Source organism: Manis pentadactyla, chromosome 12 (genome assembly GCF_030020395.1).
Source record: "Manis pentadactyla isolate mManPen7 chromosome 12, mManPen7.hap1, whole genome shotgun sequence".
Lineage (NCBI taxonomy): Eukaryota > Metazoa > Chordata > Mammalia > Pholidota > Manidae > Manis > Manis pentadactyla.
In genome coordinates this window covers 40,338,186-40,358,579 of record NC_080030.1, presented here as the reverse complement: position 1 = coordinate 40,358,579, position 20,394 = coordinate 40,338,186, and the positions used below count along the sequence as shown (strand labels likewise).

At 37.7% G+C, this 20,394-nt stretch overlaps 1 protein-coding gene across 2 annotated transcripts in view; it reads right to left on the bottom strand.

The window, feature by feature from the left end:
* Positions 1-18,600, bottom strand: part of IPCEF1 (interaction protein for cytohesin exchange factors 1) — a 117,135-nt gene extending 98,535 nt beyond the window's left edge. The window contains exon 1 of one of the 2 annotated variants that reach the window (XM_036886772.2): positions 18,569-18,600. The gene's annotated coding sequence lies outside the window, so the exon portion shown is untranslated. The remainder of the gene's footprint in view (positions 1-18,568) is intronic. The other variant, XM_036886773.2, reaches the window with a different exon arrangement.
* Between the last annotated feature and the right edge of the window lie 1,794 nt (positions 18,601-20,394).

The window sequence follows — 20,394 nt, the reverse complement described above, 5'->3', positions numbered from 1 at the left end:
GAAATAATAGCAAACTCATAGGATTTTTTGTGAAATTTAAATGAAATATCATATGTGAAACAGGGAAGGCGCAGTGCACACTCAGTAAATGATAGCAATTACCTGGAATGGAAGCAATTACCTAGAAATAGCTTTGTTATAGAAAACTATCCTTCCTAATGGAATTAGCATGCAACTAAAGGGCTTGAGCAAGTGTGATAACAGGTTTCATCAAATAAAATAGCTTTTATACTTCAAGGTTGATTAAACTCCCTAACTTACTATTCTTGAGGCATCTTTGGTACTTTGCTTCAGAGTTTAAGGGAATAGTTTTCTCAGTCATATCTGAGACAATTATCTTCTTCAAAGTTCCTTGACATATCACAGTGTACGACTTAGCCAAACAACGAGGTCATTAATAATATTTTAAGTTTGTGAAATGAAATCAAATGCATTCCTGACAAGCTCTGTAACTGAAAAGTGGAAAACATATTGCATTACCAAATGAATAATAAAGTTAATGTCAAAGAAGAGATTTTCCTTTAAAGCGGTTTTTATGGGCTGAATGTGTTCCCCCCCCCAAAATTCATGTTGAAATCTAATCTCCAGTGTGACGGTGTTGAAACTGGGGCCTTTGGGTCGTGATGGCAGAACCTTCATAAGTGGCATTAGTGCCTAGGTAAGAAAAGGCAGAGAGCTTGCTCACTCTCTTTCCACCATGTGAAGATACCAGGAGAAAAGTTAGCAGTCTGCAACCCAGAAGAGGGGGCTCTTACCAGAACCCAGCCATGCTGGAGCCATGATTTTGGACTTCCAGCCTCCAGAACTGTGAGAAACACATTTCTATTGTTGATAAGCTACCCAGTTTACAGTGTTTTGTAATAGCAGCCCACATGGACTAAGACACCAATGAAGAATCATTCCATTTTGTTTTAGACATAAACAAAATTCAAATTCATTATAGAAATTTATTTTAGAAACTTTGATAAATTAGTTAAGTCAGAAATATAGACTCTGGTCTTAAATCAACTTAAAGCCAGAAATAAGCCAAGAATATCAATACACAACAAATGCTCTAGTGATTCAAAGAAGGCAGTTGGTGATAATAACTTTTTTAAAAAGAAAATTTTACTAAAGGTGGCTATAGGTTCAATGAATCCAAAAGTAACTATCTTGATTATTCCACAATAGACATTACAATTTTGGGGATGATGCAGCAAAATAAGCACCATGTCTATTGTTTTAAAGTTTTTAAAAAGAAGAAAACTTATTGTGATTTAGAGATAACTTTCCAATTGAAAGAAACCGTGGGCTGGGTTTATTCTCTTTTTCACAGAGCATTATGTGAAAACATGTGAACATTTTAAACTTTGAGCTCTAAAATTTCAAAAACCTACAGATTAATTCATAGCATGTTTATTCTCTAAAATTGCAATGCTAGCATTTGACAAGGCACTCTGAGAGCCACAAGTGGACTTACAGAAAGCCCATGAACATAGGCAAACAATGTGCATTATTCTTAAATATCCAGAAACTAGAGCTAAAGAGGAAACAGAAAACGCTGCTCATTCTAAAGGCAGAAACCTCAGTCATCAAAAAGCATGTAGTAACTGTAGCAATGAAGTGCACACTTAACTAGCAATGAGCACAATCTGTAAGCAAGCATCTTTTCTTAAATAACAGTCCATCATAACAATGCCATGGGAAGCAGGAGAGAGAATTCATCTTTTTCTACCTAGTAAAAGCAAAGGACATGAGATAGTCTGTTAGTTTTGCCAAACAGCAGGAGACTTCTTAAGGCAGAGACGGAAGGAAAGGAAGCAAAATGCAAGATGCCCTCCCCATGGCACATGCACAGCCATGTTTAGAGTGGGGTGGCCTGTGGTTTTCACTTTGTCCAGAAAGTCTGTGAAAGAGAAATATGGCTTTATCCAAATTATTTCAGTTTTCTTTTTCACTTCAGCCCTGTTGCCATTCTGAATCCAATCTGTTTCCTACCTGCTTTAAAAAATCCTCATTCTTTCTTTATTCTCTTTTTTATTGTTCACTTTTCTACTCATTTCACTGCACATCTTTTCTGCCATCTCTACACTTTGAGGATGAAATGACAGATGGTTTCAAGAGCCGCAGCTTTTTTTTAAACAGAAACTCTGATTATTAAAATTACTATTTTCAACACTGCTAAAATCCCGTGATACATCATCTGAGATTGGCAGGCCTCTCCTTACTTTTCCTTCATGCATTCCCGCAGAAACTGTCAGTCCTGACAATTAAGGCTTAGACATAAAAATCCACAAATCTAATGCTGTGGAGAAAACCCTTTCTTCAGCCAATAATGTTAATCCTTGCTCCAAAAGGACCATTTTTACCCCAACAAGCAGGTGGGAAACCCCCAGAGATCTTGAACAATCTGCCTCTTTTACCTCCTGAAGGAACCTGTGCTAAATGGAAATGGCTATGGGCCAGCCCTGCCTGGGGAGGCATCGAGCTCCCTTGCATCTCTGAACTGCAGGGGGCTCAGGTTCTTCTGCAGCCTCCAGAACCCAAAATTTCAAAGACGAATGAATGTCCACCTTGCAGCATGCCCTCAGGGCTTGGGCAAGCCAGTGGGGCCCTGCTGATATCTCTCTGGCGTCACCAAAGGGGGCACCACCCACACCCACCCTGTGGCAGGTAAGGTCAACAGGATAACAAAGAGCAATAGAACTCATCTCTATGGGGTTGGATCTTAAATCCACGATGGCAGCCCCAGTAGTGAGTGCTCCTACTAGCCTTTCAGAATTGGACTAGCACAGTGACTGTTGGCTATTCAAATTATTTATATGGGTAGGGGTGCTGTAAAGCATATGCACACACACCCCAAACACACACACACACAGAAATGCACCCTAGCAGTAGCCTTATGCACCAATGAAGATTAAACCTGCATGTCGCCTGCCTCCTTTCCTGGGTGTGACAGATCCAAGGAGGTTCTAGGAGCCAGTCGTTCTAAGCTCCAATTTGCCTGTGTGCTTAGATCTAAGATGTTTGTGATTGAAACCCAAGGAAATTCCTTATAGGTTTGTACTAGCCCCAAGATGTTTCATCAAGTCGGGAAGCGGCCTTATTATGGGCCACAGGAAGCACTGGCAGCCCCCAGGGAAAGTATCAGTTGTTAGGTCCACTAGAGTCTGTCCCATGAGCACACCCTGGCTCTCTACAACGGCAGCCTTTACATAACAACACGTGATTCCTAAGTTCACTTTACTCCAATCTGCAGGGGTGGGAGCACAGGCAGTACTCTAAGATGGGCCAGACAAGAATGGCTAATGATGGCCCTTACCTTTCTGTAATTTGCATCCCCAAACTTCTCCACATGAATAATAATCTTATTTTCTCTCTATGGAAGAAGCTACTGAGTATCCTGCTATGAAACCCGGTCCAGTGCAGACTGCTGTGAGGCAGCCAATCATGTTAATGTAGCCAAATGCCAAATGAGCCTCCACTGAACACTCTTCTCACCAAAGTGAGTATTTACACCCCGTGTGGCAGTGGCCTCTGCCATGGGACCATTGCTGGCTGGAAAGGAGCCAGAAAAAGAGCTATTATAAAAGTCATCTGCTTTTTACACCTGTTGCTCTGCAGTTGGAGCCAAAACTAGCTCTTTTGTCTGGTTAGCTCTTTCATGGGAAAATGATGTCACAGAGGTGACAGGTCATTCCTGACTTCACTCCCCTCTTGAACAACTAACATCTATCCAAGAACAAGATACACTGAGACAATCTTAGAGCACAGGGGTGGGGCTAAAGCACCCCTTGTACCACAGAGTCTGAGATACAGTGCATTAGAAGGGTAAGGGAGGTGACTACGCATTGACTGCACTGCCCCCTCCGCCCATCGGGATAGCACAGCACCATGCTGAGGGATCTCCTGGGGCTTCTGGTTCCTCCAATGGGAAAAGAGAGCCATGGGGACAAACAGCCTCCCCCAGCATTATGGGTCATTTTGTGGGAATCCTTACACTTATCTCACATCATAGGGATTGCAGAGAAACCCATGAGGCTCAGACAATAGGAATCTGGAAGCAACAGAGGGCTTATAACAACCAGCACATGGGCCTTGGCAGACAGAGCTTATACCTGCAGTACCCACGCAGTAATCCCAGCCAGCATCTTTGCTCATCTGCTTATAAGTCAGGGGTACATCCTGACCTGGGAACTTGATGGGGTACAGATCTGCTAGATATGGATCCTCAAACAAGGAGTTTTGTGGGCTCTAGAGCCCCATTCACCCATGCCCAGCAAGATGCTGAGTCACAGACTCACCTGCTGTGGAGTGCGCTTTCCAGCCCTGGCTGCCCAGAGGGCTGATGACATCTCTTGGAAGCAGTATGGCTCACCAGCACTAGAACCAAGAGGTAGACAGGCAGATCTGATCACTCCCACAGCAAGCCAGTACCAGGCTTGGAGGATTCCCGTGCTATCCACAGGAAAGGGGATTCATTCATAGTCAAGGCTGTGGGTAGCTCCCAGCACCTACCAACCAGAGAGCTTGTTTAGGAAATTGAGAAGAGCCTGGAATGACCCCTACCTCTCCTGCCCAGGCAAGGGGATTGGGACATTGCCCCATCCACTGTGGAAAATATCTTCCAGCCCTATATGAACAGAAGGCCCAACAAAGACACTTGAAAGCTGTGAGGCCCAGTGGTGTTCAAGCTGAAAGAAGGGCAGACAGAGCCAATAGATTGCAGAGTGAACAGGTGGCCCTATTTGGCAGGAGAACTTAGGATGTAAGTCAGCTTGAGTTAAGACAACAAATAGCTTTACTAGTTTTAGAGCTGCTTCTCCCACTGCAACCAAGCAGGGAATCTAATTTGTAGCCCCACTCATCAAGGAGCATAGCCTTCAGCCTGTCTGACCAGGGACCCTAACCAGAGCACATGGGAAGCTGCGTAGCCCCTTCAACAGTCCTACATATGACAGCACTTAAACAGAGAGCACAGCCAGTGGCTTCCCCCACCTGCAACCCAAAACCAGTGGCCCCACCTGACTAGGGAATTCAGTACACACTCAGGCCTGATTCAGGTCCCCAAACAACAAGCTATATAAACCCTGGACCCTGGTCTGTGGCCCTTATAAGAAAGGGAAGCTAATTCATAGCCTCAACTAACTGAATATAGTACCCAGTCCTACCATCTAGGAAGCCTGACTGATAATTCAGGCAGCTGTGGAGCCCATCCTGTAGCCTCACTTGGGAAAGGAACTAAGATAACGATCTTATCCAACTTTTCTCAGCCAGTGGCATTACCCCCATCCCTGTTCTCAGAGTCCTAACAGTTGCCTTGCACAAAATTGGACCAGAATATTAGGCCCCAACCATGCAGACTCTACTAGCAGACACCCAGAGGCCAAAATTTTGCTGACTGGTTAAGAATTACCTCTTCCAAAGCAAACCAGTAAAGTCTGGAGAAGGAGCCTCATTAGTCAAGTGGGCAGATATCAACATAAAGAATCAAGGATCATGAAAAATCAGGTAAATATGACACCACCACATGAAACTAATAAAGCACTAAAAACAGACAATAAAGACATAGAGATCCATGAACTGTTGGGCAAAAATTCAGGGTAATCCTCTTAAGGAAGTTTAATGAACTAAAAGAAAACACAGACAACTAAACAAAATTAGGAAAATGATGCATGAACAAAACAAGAAGTTTGACAAAGAAATAGCAACCATTAAAAAAATAAACTAACAATTCTAGAGTTGAAAAATACAAAAACTGAACTGAAGAATTCAATACTGAGTTTCAAAAGTAAACTCAACCATGCAGAGCAAAGATTCAGAGACTTGGAGAATAGGACATTGGAAATTAACCAGTTGAAGGAGCAAAAAGGAAAAAAGACTGAAAAAGACTTTCATCAAAGTCTATAGGAATTATTGGAAACAGTAAAAAGAAATAACATTTGTATTATGGGAATTCCAGAAAGAGAAGAGAAAGAGAAAGGAAAAGTATATTTAAAATAATAATGGCTGAAAACTTCCCAAACCTGGGCAAAGAAATGGACAAACATATTCATGAGGCCAAAAGAATCCCAAATAGATTGAATCCAGACAAGGCTACACCAAAGTGCATAAAAATTAAATTGTCAAAAGTCAAAGACAAAGAAAGAATTTTAAGAGCAGAAAGATAAAAGTTAAGTCACATACAAGGGAACTCCCCATAAGACTATAAGCAGATTTCTCAACAGAAACTTTTCAGGCCAGGAGAGAATGGGATGACATATTCAAAATAATGAAAGAAAATAATTATCAATCAATAATTCTATACCCAGAAAGCTTGTCTTTGGGAAACAAAGGAGGGATAAAGAATACTTTGAACAAATAAAACCTAAGGGAGCTCATTATTACCAGACCAGCCTTACAAGAAATGTTAGAGGGAGTCCTTTAAGTAGAAGTAAAAAGCACTAATTAAAATTACAAAAAACACAAAAAGGTAGCATAAATCTCACTGGCAATGGTAAATTGTCATAGTTAGATTCTGCAAAATGGTAATAGTGGTGCATGACTCACAACTCTAATTTAAACGTTAAGAAATGAACATACAAAAATAACCACAAATAGAATCTGTTGTTAGGCATACAATATAAAAATATGTAACTTGTAACAATGATAACCTAAAATGTGAGGGGTTGGAATGTAAAAGTGTAAAGTAAATAAGTCCCATTGAAGTTGACTTGTTATCAATTTAAGATAGGGTATTACAAGTTTAAGATATTTTATGTAAGCTTCATGGTAACCACAGGGAAAATCTTGTAGTAATTACACAAAATAAATAAATAAATTCCATTTGCAATAGGATTAAAATTATTAGATATAAATTTAAGTAAGGATGTGATTTCTATTCTGAAAACTATAAAATTTTGATGAAAGAAATTGAAGAAGACACAAATAAATGGAAATATATCCCATGTTCATGAACTGGAAGAGTATTATTAAATTGTCAATACAACCAAAAGTTATCTATGGGCCCAATGTAATTACTATCAGTATTTCAACAGCCAAAAAGTATCAAAAACACTCCTAAGATGTATGAAACCACAAAAGATCTCAAATAGCCAAAGAATTTGTGAAAAAGAAGAACAAAGCAGGAGGTATCAAACTTCCTGATTTTGAGCTATACTATAAAACTATTCTCATCAAAGCAGTATGGTACTGGCATAAAAACAGACAGACCAAAGGAACAGAATTGATAGCCCAGAATAAACCCATGCATATAAAATCAGCCAATATTTGACAAGTGAACCAAGAACACTCAATGGAGAAAAAATTGTGTCTTCAGTAAATGTTGCTGGGATAATTGGATAGTCACATGTAAAAGAATAAAACAGATCCATATCTTACACTCTGATAAAAATTAACTTGAAATTGATTAAAGACTTAAATGTAAGACCTGAAAACATGAAACTCCTAGAAGAAAACATGGGAACAAAACTCTTTGACATGGGTCCTGGTAATGTTTTTTGGATATGACACAAAATCAAAAACAAGAGGGACTACATCAAACTAAAAAGCTTATACGCAAAACAAAACATCAAAAAAGTGAAAAGACAATCTACAGAGTAGGAAAAAGTACTTATAAGCCATATGTATGATAAAAGGTTATTACATAAAACCTATAAAGAACTCACAAAACTCAGTAGCAAAAAAAACAAATAATCTAATTAAAAAATAGTCAAAGGACCTGAATAGACATTTCTCCAAAGAATATACAAAAAGCCAACAGATACATGAAAAGATGTTCATCATCACTAGTCTTTAGGGAAATGGAGCTTAAAACTGAAATAAAATATCACCTCATGCCCTTTAGAATGGCCATCATCAAAAAGAGAGAGCAAATGCTTGCGTGGATGTGGAGAAAAGAGAACCCTTGTGCACTGTTAGTGGGATTGTAAATCGGTACAGCCACTATGGAAAACAGCATGGGGGAGTCCTTAGAATTTAAAAATAGAACTACCATATGATCCAGGAATTCCACTTCTGGGTATTTATCTGAAGGAAACAAAAACACTAACTTGAAAAGATATCTGTACCCCCTCATGTTTATTGCAGTATTATTTACAATAACCAAGGCATGCAAACAACCTAAATGTCCATCTATGGATGAATGGATAAAGAAGTTGTGGCCTATGCCTGTGTACAATGGAATATTATTCAGCTGTAAAAATATAAGGAAATCCCACTATTTGTGACAACATGGATGATGGCCTTGAAGACATTATGCTAAGTGAAATACGTCACACAGAGAAAGACAAACACTGTATAATTTCACTTATATGTGGAATCTTTAAAAAAAAAACCAGAAAGCGAGATCAGATTTGTGCTGATCAGAGGCAGGGGTGTGGTGATGGGAGGAATTGGAGGAAAGTGGTCAAAAGTACAAACTTTCAGTTATAAGTACAGGCATGTAATGTACAATGTGATGATTATGGCTAACACTGCGGTGTGATACATAGTAAAGTTAAAAGACTAAATCCTAACAATTCTTATAACAAGGAAAAATTTTTTTCCTTTATTCATTTTTTTTTCATTGTATCTATATGAGGAGATGGATGTTAGATGAATCTATTTTGGTTATCATTTCATAATATATGTAAATCAAATCATCCTGTTAGGGAATATAATCAATAATATTATAATAACTATGTATGGTGACAGATGGTAACTAGACATCCTGGTGGGCTTTTCATTATGTATATAAATGTTGAATCACTATCTTGTATACCTGAATCTAATATAATACAGTACATCAACTATACTTCAATAAAATGCCATCACGCTGTACATCTTAAACTTATACAGTGATGTATGTCAAGCATTTCTCAAAATAACTGAAAAAAAATTTTTTAAGGAATAGGGTAACTTCTCTTATACTGATATTTGGCAGAAATATTGCAAACTGCAGTCTTCGCATTAACTCTGTAAAATATTACAAATACTCTCACAAATAAAGAAACTGATACAGAACAAGTAGACTAATTACACAGCTAACAAGTTATAAACTCAGAATTTGAATTCAGGTTGTCAAACTCCAAGCTCAGGGAATTTAGACATTAGCAGTAATGTCTCTTATAAAAATCTTTGCCTTTTCAACCTCTCCTTAGCAGCATGCTTAATTTTTCTGCAAATAGTAAATCTTACTACATTCCTACAATGAATGAGTCCAATAATTCTGGCAAACCCTCAAGGCCAGGCATTCAGGTAGGCACCTCATAAATATCTGGTGATTCATATTGACGCACCTCTACTTTCGGACAAGTTAGAATGGGTAATCTATTTACCAAATTTGGCAGTTCAGAGGGCCCTTTTGTGGCTCACAGTAATTGGAACCTTGTACCCAAAGACCTATATGTAGGATCAGGGACCAGCTGCAACTGAGTAAATTTGAAGGATCTGATCAACAAGGAATATTGTTTCTAGAGACACTGGAGAGCCAAATACAGCTTGTTTTGGAATTGGACATCCAGGTCAAGGCTGTAAGTCAGAAATAATGCAGGGCTGACCTCCTAGTTGGAATCCTAACTGGGAAGGCTAATGAATTCAAAGTTGTATCCATATCAGCTGACCAACAGCCCTGCTGCAAATACCTAAAATTTTGCATCTGCTGACAATTCTAGGGTTATGTCTTCCAAATTTCCAAACCAAGAATGAGAGATGTAGTGAAGACACATCTACATATCCGTAAGGAAGAACTGTTAAAGTCATTTTGAAATACCCCAAAATTAATACATTTGTTGACACAATCCATGTAAATTCTTTCCTCAGGAAAGTTTAGCTTTCTCTGAAATCATAACATGTATTCAAAGAGACACCCAGTGGAGAAACATGTAAGTACATGTTTTAGCTTGAGACTGAAGACTGAATCATTCTGACTCCGTAACTTAACATTCTTTTGATTTCAATGGAGTGTTTTTTTAACTGCAGGAATTATAACCCACGAAATCTAAAGTTCACAAAAGGATATTTTGTGTTTATTTCTAAAGCAAGTATTTGCTCTTTCGTTTTTTATTTAGATCATCTTACCACTTAAAGTCCTAAGAAGTAACACAAAAATTACAGAGTAGATTGCAATTGGCCAGCCACTTCAGTTTACCTTTCCCTGAAAGGTGCTCATTTTTGTTTTGTTTTGTTTTCACCCCTTTATATGCATGTCAGGTTTTCCATTTGTCTTTGGGTTGTTTTATTCTTGTTTTTAAAATAAGGAAAGCCAAGAACTTTTTTTTCCAGCCAGCTTCCCATGACCTCCCCAGCTTCATTTCGTACACTCTTCCTCACTCACACCTTAACTGTACACTGTGTTATACACGCACCTCCTCACATTCAACTTACATGTGCACCAGCCAACACCCTCCCACAGCCCTAGATAACTTCACCTAACCTCGGAAGTAAAAGTGTCTCATCATAAAGAAAATAAGGCATCATCTATTTTTTCTTTACTCCAAAATACTGAAATTTGGTTGTGTCCAATGTTTAGATCAGAAATTATTTTAAATTAAATAGATATGTTTGATTGCAGTTTATATGACCTCATGGACTCAAACTCAGAGAATTTTGATCTGAAAGAGGAACAGTTGTTTGAGAGGAAGCCAGAGAACATTTATAAAGTCTGGTTCCTCAGAGATGACCATGCTATAAAAAGCCAAGCCATGTGGACAGTCACAGGAGAATGAGGAGCCATGTGGAGAAAGAAAAGTCCAGGGCCACCCAGGCTCCAGATACGCGGATGCACAAGTGATCAGGGAAGCAGATCCGCCTGTCCCAACCTCTACAGCTGAGACTGTGGGTCAGAGATAAACTGCCAAGCCAAGCCCTCCCCAGGTTCCTGTCAAGTGCAAAACAAAGAGGTCCTTCCTCCACCATTCTCAATAAGTAAGGTGGTCCTTGTTTCCACCATCACGTATTTCATCATGAAATGTTGAAACCTTTTCCTTTGATTCCTAGGAATAAACCAAAATGCTTATTATCATTCAACAACATTGTATCAGAAGCACTCATAAAAGAAGTATAAGAATTATAATGATGTAAAAAATAAGAAATTAAGACTGTCAATATTTTCAGATATGATTTTACATGTGGAAAAATACACGTGAATTATTAAATCTAAAAAGTGGACATAGAAGGGTTGCTGGATACAAGGGCCAACATATGAAAATCAATAACATTTCTACCACCAACAAATGAAAATACAATTTTTCAAGAATATACATATATAGCAATATCATTGAATTCTAAATACATAATGAATCTAACAAAAATGTGTAATACTTCTATGAAGAAATCTATAAAACACAACCAAAAGAAGTTGAAGATCTAAGTAAATGGAAGTATCTATCATGTTCATTAATTAGAAGATTTGAGATTGTAAAGATGACAATGGTTAGAGCTTTTATTTGCTGTTAATTTTATTATCTTATGGTCATAAGGATATTATCTTACCTTTTCTTCTAGAATTTTGTTTCGACTTTCATATTAGATCTACAATCTATTTGCAATTGATTTTTTATTATGGTTTAAATTAATGTCGTTTCCTTTTTTTTTCCATTAATAACCACTTGTCTTGATATCATTCATTGAAAATACTTTGTATCACCTCCCCATTGTCTCTAACCATCAAGGAAAAGCTTGGTAAGTTGGAACACACTAAAATTAATCATTTCTATTCACCAAAAGACAACATTAGGGTTTGTAAAAGCAAGCAAATGAATGAGAAAGAATATGTGTAGTACATATAACCTATAAAAGATTACATAACAGAATGTACATAAAGAACTCTTTATAAATCATATGTTTATGAAGAATGTGTATAAGGAACTCTTTGTAAGTCAATAACAGGCAGGAAACCCAAGAGAAAAAGGAGAGAAGACTTAATAGCACATAATAGCCTTAATTTCACAAAGGAGGATATCAATTAGCCAAAATACATCTGAAAAGGTACTCAGCCTCATTAACAATGAGGGAAATGCAAGGCAAATCTGCAAAGAAACACCATTAAATACCCACCAAAACTGTGAAATTTTAGAAGACTGACAATACGAATGGTCAGCAAAATTGCGGATCCAATGAAAACTCTCAAACACTGCTGTTGGGAGTGTAAATAAGGGCAAACATCTTGGGAATCTGGCAATATCAGCTAAAGCTGATGACATGCATAATCCACAACCCCAAAATTCCTCTTTTGAGTATACAAGCATCAGATATGCATGCACATGCACACTGAAAATGTGTGAGAATGTTTCCAGCTGCCTTGAGGATCATCAAAATGTTGAAAACAACCCAAATGTCCACCAACAGGAAAGTGGACAAATTATCGTATAGTCATGCAATGGAATACTATTTAGCAATAAGAAGGGAAAAACTACGTATACCCAGTCACATAATATTGAGAGAAAGAAGCCAGGCACAAAAGAATAGAGACTATATGATTTTATACCTACAAAATAATATAACAGGCAAAACTAGACCTTAGGGTCTGGTGACATACACTTGGGTCATAAAATTATAAAGGAAGCCAAGCCCAGATTTAGAGATTGAAGATAAAATATTGAACACAATAGATAGGATCTCCTGCCCTCATGGGATTAATGTTTCTAGCCAAACAAATAACACAGTAAATCAGTTAAACAAATGGTATCTTTGATGGAGATACATGGGACAAACAAAATAGGGAAGAGTATTATAGAGGACTGTAAGTTCAAATGGGTGGGTAGGAATGGTGTCACTAAATAGCTGATGTTGGAATAACACCCTGGGAGAGGCGAGGAAACCCCTGCGGATACCTGTCCTGGTAGAGAGATGAACACAAACACCTGAGCTGGAGCTGAGAGTGTGCACAGCGAGGGGCCAGCACGGCCGAGGCTGGGTGGGTGGTGGGGGGAGGGTGCCAGGAGATGGGGTCACAGGGACTTTGGGAGGCCAGATCAAGCAGGAGGTCTTTGGAGCTATTACTGAAGACTTCACTTTTCCTTGTCATGAAGCAGAGAAGCATTGTAGGATTTGACTGTCAAGCATGACACCCAAGCCGGCTCCAGCACTGAGAAGAGACTGAGGGGAGGAGCGCATACACTGAGAAAGCAGTTGAGAGACGAGCGCAGAAATCCAGAGATTCGAGAACATCCTGGACCAGGGCGGTAGCAGTGGGGCCCCAGCTAAATGGGCTCTTGCCACAGTGGCTGGTTAGGAAAGAGTAAACGACTAAGGCAGGCTACTCAGGAGATTTTGCCTGAGTATTGGGAAAGCGACTCGTCCTTCCTTCTGGGATCTGAACCAGGAGTGCAGTGTAAACCGGGAGCCAGTAGCGGCCCTCACGCTTACCTGGTGGAGAGAAGAGAGAATGAAACCCAACAGCGGGCAGCAGAGCCCAGACAGAGGGAGGAAGGAAGATGCCTGAGCCACCAGGTGCTGGACTGACCTGTTTAAGAGGACGCCAACCTACCTATGTCTTGTGAGATTTCAGAAGGTACGCAGAGAATTCTAAACACATACAGACCACAGAAACAGCTTTATCTACAAAGAAGAATAAAAGTGACATCAGATTTCTCATATGCAACATAACATGTGAAAGAAAATTGGAGCAATGCCTACAAAGTTCTGAATAAAAATTAATTTGTATATAAAATCCTCTATCCAAACACACAATCATGAGAGCAAAATAAAGACATTTTCAGAAATGTTTATTCCCCGTGTACCCTATGTGAAAATATTGCTTGATAAAATACATCAATAAGCTGAAAAAGAATTTTAAGAGAAAATGTAGGGTATAAGAAGGGGAAAAAAACATGAGATTAAGATTCAGGGAAAGATGGGTATATAACAAAAAAAAACAAAAAAAAGGTAATATAAAATAAATGAAAGATAATCTATTAAAACTATTCTAAAGTATAGTTTCATATTCTTAACTTGATATCCCCTTAATTGATTTTGCAATCAATCTTCACTGTCTTTGGTGTTACACTGAATTTCATGTTATGGTTCTGTAGAAAATAAATAAATAATGAAATGCTATTAATAATACACATAAAGTCTATAGATACATAAACATATGAGGGACAGTTCTTCCACAGACATTTTTTCCATTGTTGATTATATCTATACCTTCACTAATTCCTTTCCAATCATCTTTGTCTGACCTATCCCTATGTAAAATTAACAACTAAAATATGTGAAATTTAAAAGGATTAAAATAACTTATCTACATAGTAAAACATAAGGAATCATAAATGTGACTGGTTTAGACAGGAAAGTCATTTTATATGGATGCCTAATGCAAGAATTTCCATTCCTTCATCAAAGAAGGAATTACTGGTGCTCACTAAATCTAGTTTTTGTTTCCTTCCTGGGCCCTCAGGAAGATCTCGAGCCCCCAGCCGTTAGGAGAGGCCAGTGACTAGTTCTGGCCAGTGGACGCTGAGTGGAGGTGAAGTGCATCACTTCCAGTCTGGAGGAGAACATGAGTGCTCCACACCCACCCTCCTGTCCTGGCAAACCCCGAAGCCACCTGCTGTAATGTTGGTGCCACAGGGCAGCACATCTTCCCCCAGCTTGCACCTCCGAGGGACTGTGTGGAGCAGAGGAGCCCCGCCCTTTTTGTGTCACCAGCACTGACTTACAAAGGTGACTAAGAAATAAGTTCGTTGTATTAATCCAAGATTGCAGGGTTAATTTGCTAGCACAGGGTAGGTAGCCTTGCCCAGCCTGATCAGAGGCCTTGCGCCTCACTAACCATTAACAGAAGTCTTTTCTAAATGTCTTTATGTTCAAATTTTTCCTGTGTAAAGTGAACTGATACTACTCAAGGTAGTCCTTTTCTTGAATACTTCATATGAAAGGAAATTTTATTAGGAAAGACATTGATATTTCTAATGAGTATAATAAACGGAGGGAAAATAAAATGTCTGGCAAAAAGAAACTTTTTGCTCCCTGAGTCAGCTTAGTCCTCCCGCTGTCCATAAGCAATAAATGTAGAAATATTTTGGGGAAAGTACCCCACTAATCTGTGGAAATGACCTCAAAAAATTTGGATATTTTCAGCTAATACCTATCAATTTAGGTATTAGATTCTGTCTCTTAAAAAGTTACATCCATATCTTTGAGCCAAAATATAAGTAAGCACAAATATTATTGACCAGAAAAAATAGCTCAAATGTTATCCTGCCCTTTCCACAATTTGAAAAGCTTGCAGATTCTATTTCAAAGACTAACCACTGTGTAAGTATTTCTTCAGTTAGCCAGTTCTCTCTTTGTAATCCAGTTGTTCTTATTCCTGTTCACTTTGGTATATTTTGTGCAAAAAAATATTACAAGCCTTTAAGAAGAAAACATATGTGGTCATCCGTTCCTTCGCTGCCAGCACACAGGATTTTAACATAGAGTTTATTTCAAAATAAACCAATAAATCCTTGGAGTCCAAGTTCTTTTTCCATTAGAGGTATGAGACTTGGCCCACATGTTTCTGTTCTGGAAAAAGTCCACTGTCACTCTGAATCACCTGGTAACATAAATTAACATTAGGTAGATCTTAAAATATAACTCTCATAGGCACAGCAAGAAAAAATGAATAGGAAAAATATAACCTGTGTTCAAAATGTATTCACATAAAACTTTACAATATTCACTGCCCAATTGGAATATGTCAAAATAATTAGACAGGAATTCTGAACTTAGGAATTCTGTGATGACTCTTAGGGTGAATGTAAAATGGTACAGCTGCTGTGGAAAATAATTAAAAAATTAAAATAGAATTATCATATGATCCATCAATTCTGCCTCTGAGTATAGACCCAAAAGCACTGAAAGCAGGTTTCAAAGAGATACCTGGGCACCTATGCTCACAGCAACAGTATTCACAATAGCTAAAAAGTAGAAGCAACCTGGGTCCATCAGCAGATAAATGGATAAGCAAAATGTGTTACATATACACAAGATGAAAAGATTTATGTGATGGCAGTGATGGTTACACAACAATGTGAGTGTATTGAGTATCACTGAACTGTATACTTTAAAATGGCTCAGGTGGTATGTGTACTTTATCACAATTTTCAGAAGTGAAAAAATATTCTGTAAGGACTCAAAATAATCATGGGGCCAGAAATTTAGGCAAATGTGACTGAGAACTAAATATGAATGGTTTGCTCTGACTGCACACACTTGGATGAAGGACTATGCCTACAATTTATCAGAGTGGCTTTATGAACAAAGGTCCTTTACTATTGCTTAATGAAAGTGGTAAAAATGAAAATTTTTAATGTGCTCTTACATCAGGTCGGAGACATTTTACTGTCCTGGTAGCAGGTTCAAGACTTTCTCTAGGTAAATACTTAGCTTTGCTAGAAAAACATAGTAATATATTTTTCTACCATAATAATCTCCTTTGTTTTAAAATCTGAGATCCAGAAATGTTTGGATGTATGCAGAAATGCTTGCACAAGACAATGAGAAGAAGGTGGGAGATGGGGCCAAAAAATGGAGGAAACAGTGTGAGAAGGAACCACACCACAATGTGGGTATAAGTAGAAAGCAGTGAAGAGTTTGAGCTGCTTTCATGTTGGCTTCAAGTGGAACCAAGACAGTAAGCACATCACGATAGCTGAAGAAATAAGTTGGTAAGAATTCAAAGAAATCATTCCCAGATGCATTCATTCCACTCTTAAAGGCCATAAATTTGGGGGTTAGTGGCAAATGTTATAAAAATCTCCAAGAGGCACATATAATTCAACCAATGCCAGTACCATTCATTCATCACCATCATACTAACATTTATTGAGTTCCTAACTAAATACTAAATATTATTCTAAGTGCTATCTTCACATGAACTCATTAAATCCTTGCACCAGCTTTACGGGGTACTGTTACCATCTCCATTCCACAAGGGAGGAAGCTGAGGCACAAAAAGGTTAAGGAACATCACCCAAGGTCACATAGCTAGTAAGTATCAGAGACAAGATTCAGTCCTAGAGTGTCTGAGTTCAGAGCCTGCTCTCTTCACCACTATGCTCTGGGTCTGATTTTGTTCAGAGCAAGAAATTCTGTAATACTTCACAAGACTCGGATCATCTAATTTGGTTATTGGAGGCATAGCTGAGTATCAGCTTCCTTAGGAAGTATCAAACTTTTGCATTACAAGAGATCATAGTGATCATAATCTAATATTTCAACCAATGCAGGGTTCCCTTACAACACATCTTTTTCTGATAACAAGCTAGGCTCTTCCTAGATATCTTGCATGATGGGGAGGCCTCTGACCTGAGGATCAGAAGTGTTTTGCTAGAAAAAATACCTGACAACTTTTGATGATGATAAAATCCACCAATTTTTGTCAGTACCTTAGGGTGATCAGTTTTATAAACCATTAGTGAAAAGTTTGAGTATGAGAAGTATAACTTAAAATTCTTCAATGAAACATCAAATGTTGTGGCCAATGCAGCATTCTTTATCATAGAAGGCAGTGTGGGTCTTATTGAGTCACATAATCTGCCTCATCAATAACCACATATCTTTAATATACACATATTGAAACGATAGCAAATTATGTACTTGAAGACATCCAAACAGCTAAAACATGCACCAAAACTAATTATTTTGTCAGTGGGTTGGACAGCCAGAGCAATGGTCAACAAAAAGGATGATGGTGACTAATGGGTCATAAGGAATAATATTTCAGACAGTTGCAATATAATTGGAAGTGGTAGAAAATACATATTAGGGAGGATAGTTATTTGTATTATCATTGTGGTTTGGCTCACGGACAACAGTAACACTTAAACTAATATACCAATATTTTCTGAAAATTTACCAAAATTTCAGTCACAAACATAAGAGTCACAAAAGAATGTGCCCTTGATAGATTGCTATGAAATCCTTGCATTAAAGAAAGTTTAGAATTGTATTTCATCTGAAAAAGATTTAAACCAAACAAGAGACAGAGATCCCAGTCAGGAACTAAGGCATATAATAATTATTTTAGAACATTCTATAAACTGAAAAATCAAAGGAATCATGAGAAGAATTACATACATATTCAAACAACTCCAGTCTTGCCTCAATCATTAATGATGAACTTTAAAAGTAAGGACATCTTAAGATTGGTTTACTTCTATTATTATTAATTATAAATTTTTCATTTTAACCATTAGTAAATTCAGATCATAAATGCCTCATTTCTAGAGCATTCAGTTTACATCTGGACATCTAAACATGTAGTTGCTTATATAATAGATTCTTCACATAATTAGTTTTGTAGTACCTTGACAGTTACGGTATGTTCCTGTCCATGGAGTGGATCAAAAAAGGTAATTCCATAAATGATATCCTTTACTAAACAACTCTCCCACTGAAAACTAATCACTCCAAGAATCCATTTTCAAGGAAATCCAGAGAACCAAATACTGTAGTCACACAACAGGCTACTACTATTAGCTTCCCTCAACATTAATCCTAGCATAGAGATAAATACACCTAGGCTATTATAATTTGGTTCACAGATTTGGAGAACAGACACTTCAGGTCCTAAAGATCACTAAAAGAAATAATAAGTTTTGAAGAACTTTCAATTACATACCAAAAAGCTATGAGCGTCCTCGTTCCAGTTCTGTTGCCCCTGAGCTGTACAAAAAAAAAAAAAGACAAAAAAGGGGGTCATGAGATTTCTGCCTGGACACAACTGCCTAGGAAGAAGTCAGAATCCTACCACATCAACCCCAAGAGAAGGCAACAAAACAGTAACCTATTCATCATAATAACTACCAAGTGTCTCTCCTGGAAAATGAAACAGGAAGCTCTATCTCATAGGAAAGAAGACCTGGATAACAAACTAGCATCATTAAACTTGCATCACCCAAAACTGAACACTTTCTAAAAGATAAAGTGAAATAATGTTCTGATCCCCTTGAACACTCCAAATGGACTTTTACTTTGCTTTTAAATACCTTGAGAGATGTACACTTCTGTTTTCCTGGAATTTTGCTAGTGAGAAAATGTTTTATATTAGTAATAATCATCCCACTTATTGCCATAAGTTAATAAATACAGATTAATCATCCCACTTATTGCCATAAGTTAATAAATACAGATTGTTTTTTAAAGATTTTGGTTTTTTAAATACTCTGCCTGCACACTTGCATAATCTCCCCCATTATCAGCATCACTCAACCAGAGTGGTATTTTTTTTTTTTTTACCAAGGATGAACCTACATGTACATGTCATAATCACACAAAGTCCATAGTTTACTCTAGTTTCACCTGGTGTTGTACACTCTGTTTATGGACAAATGTATAATGGCATATATCCATCATTATAATGTCATAAGTAGTATTTTTGTTGTCCTAAAAATCCTCTGAGCTCTGCCTATTCATCTCTGTCCACCCTCCTCCCCACCCTTGACAACCACTGATCTTTTTATCTCCATAGTTTTGCCTTTTCCAGAATGTCACATAGTAGGAATCATACAGTAGCTTTCTTAGATCACCTTCTTCCTCTTAGTAATATGCATTAAAGTTTCCTCCATGTTTTTTCCTTACTTTATAGCACATTTATTTTTAGCACTAATAATATTCCACTACCTGAATATACCACAGTTTATCCATTCACCTGCTGAAGGTCTCTTGGTTATTTCCAAGTTTCAGTAATTGTGTGTGCAGATTTTTGTGTGAACGTAACTTTTCAACTCCTTTGGGTAAATACCAAGAAGAATGATTGCTGACCCTATGGTAAAAGTACATTTCACTTTTTTTGAGAAACCATTAAACTGTCTTCCAAAGTAGCTGTGCCTTTTCACATTCCTAGCAGCAGAGCATGAGAGTTCCTGCTGCTGCACATCCTCAGTCATTTGGCGTTACCAGTGTTCTGGATTTGGGCCATTCTAATAGGTGTTTAGCGGTACCACATTTTTATTTTAATTTGCATTTCCCTGATGACATATGACAAGGGAGCATATATCTTCTTTGATGAGAGTCTGTTAAGGTATTTGGCCTTTTTTAAAATCAGGTGGTTTGTTTCCTTACTGTTGAGCTTTAAGACTTCTTTCCACATTTTGAATGACAGTGTTCTGCCAATACTTTCTTCTAGTCTTTGACTTATCTTGTAATGTCTTTACATTGTTTTTGTGTAGTAGAAGTTTTTAATTTTAATGAAGTCCAGCTTTTTATTTTTTTATGATCATGTCTTTGGTGTTACATCTAAAAAAGCACCATACCCAAGGTCACCTAGATTTTCTCCTATGCTATCTTCTAGGAATTTGATAGTTCTGTGTTTTACATTTAGGTCCATGTTCCATTTTGAGTTCCTCTTTGTGAAGGGTGGAAAGTGTATGTCTAGATTCATTTTTTTTGCATGTAGATTTTGCGTCCAGCACCATTTGTTGAAGAGACTACCTATGCTCCATTGTA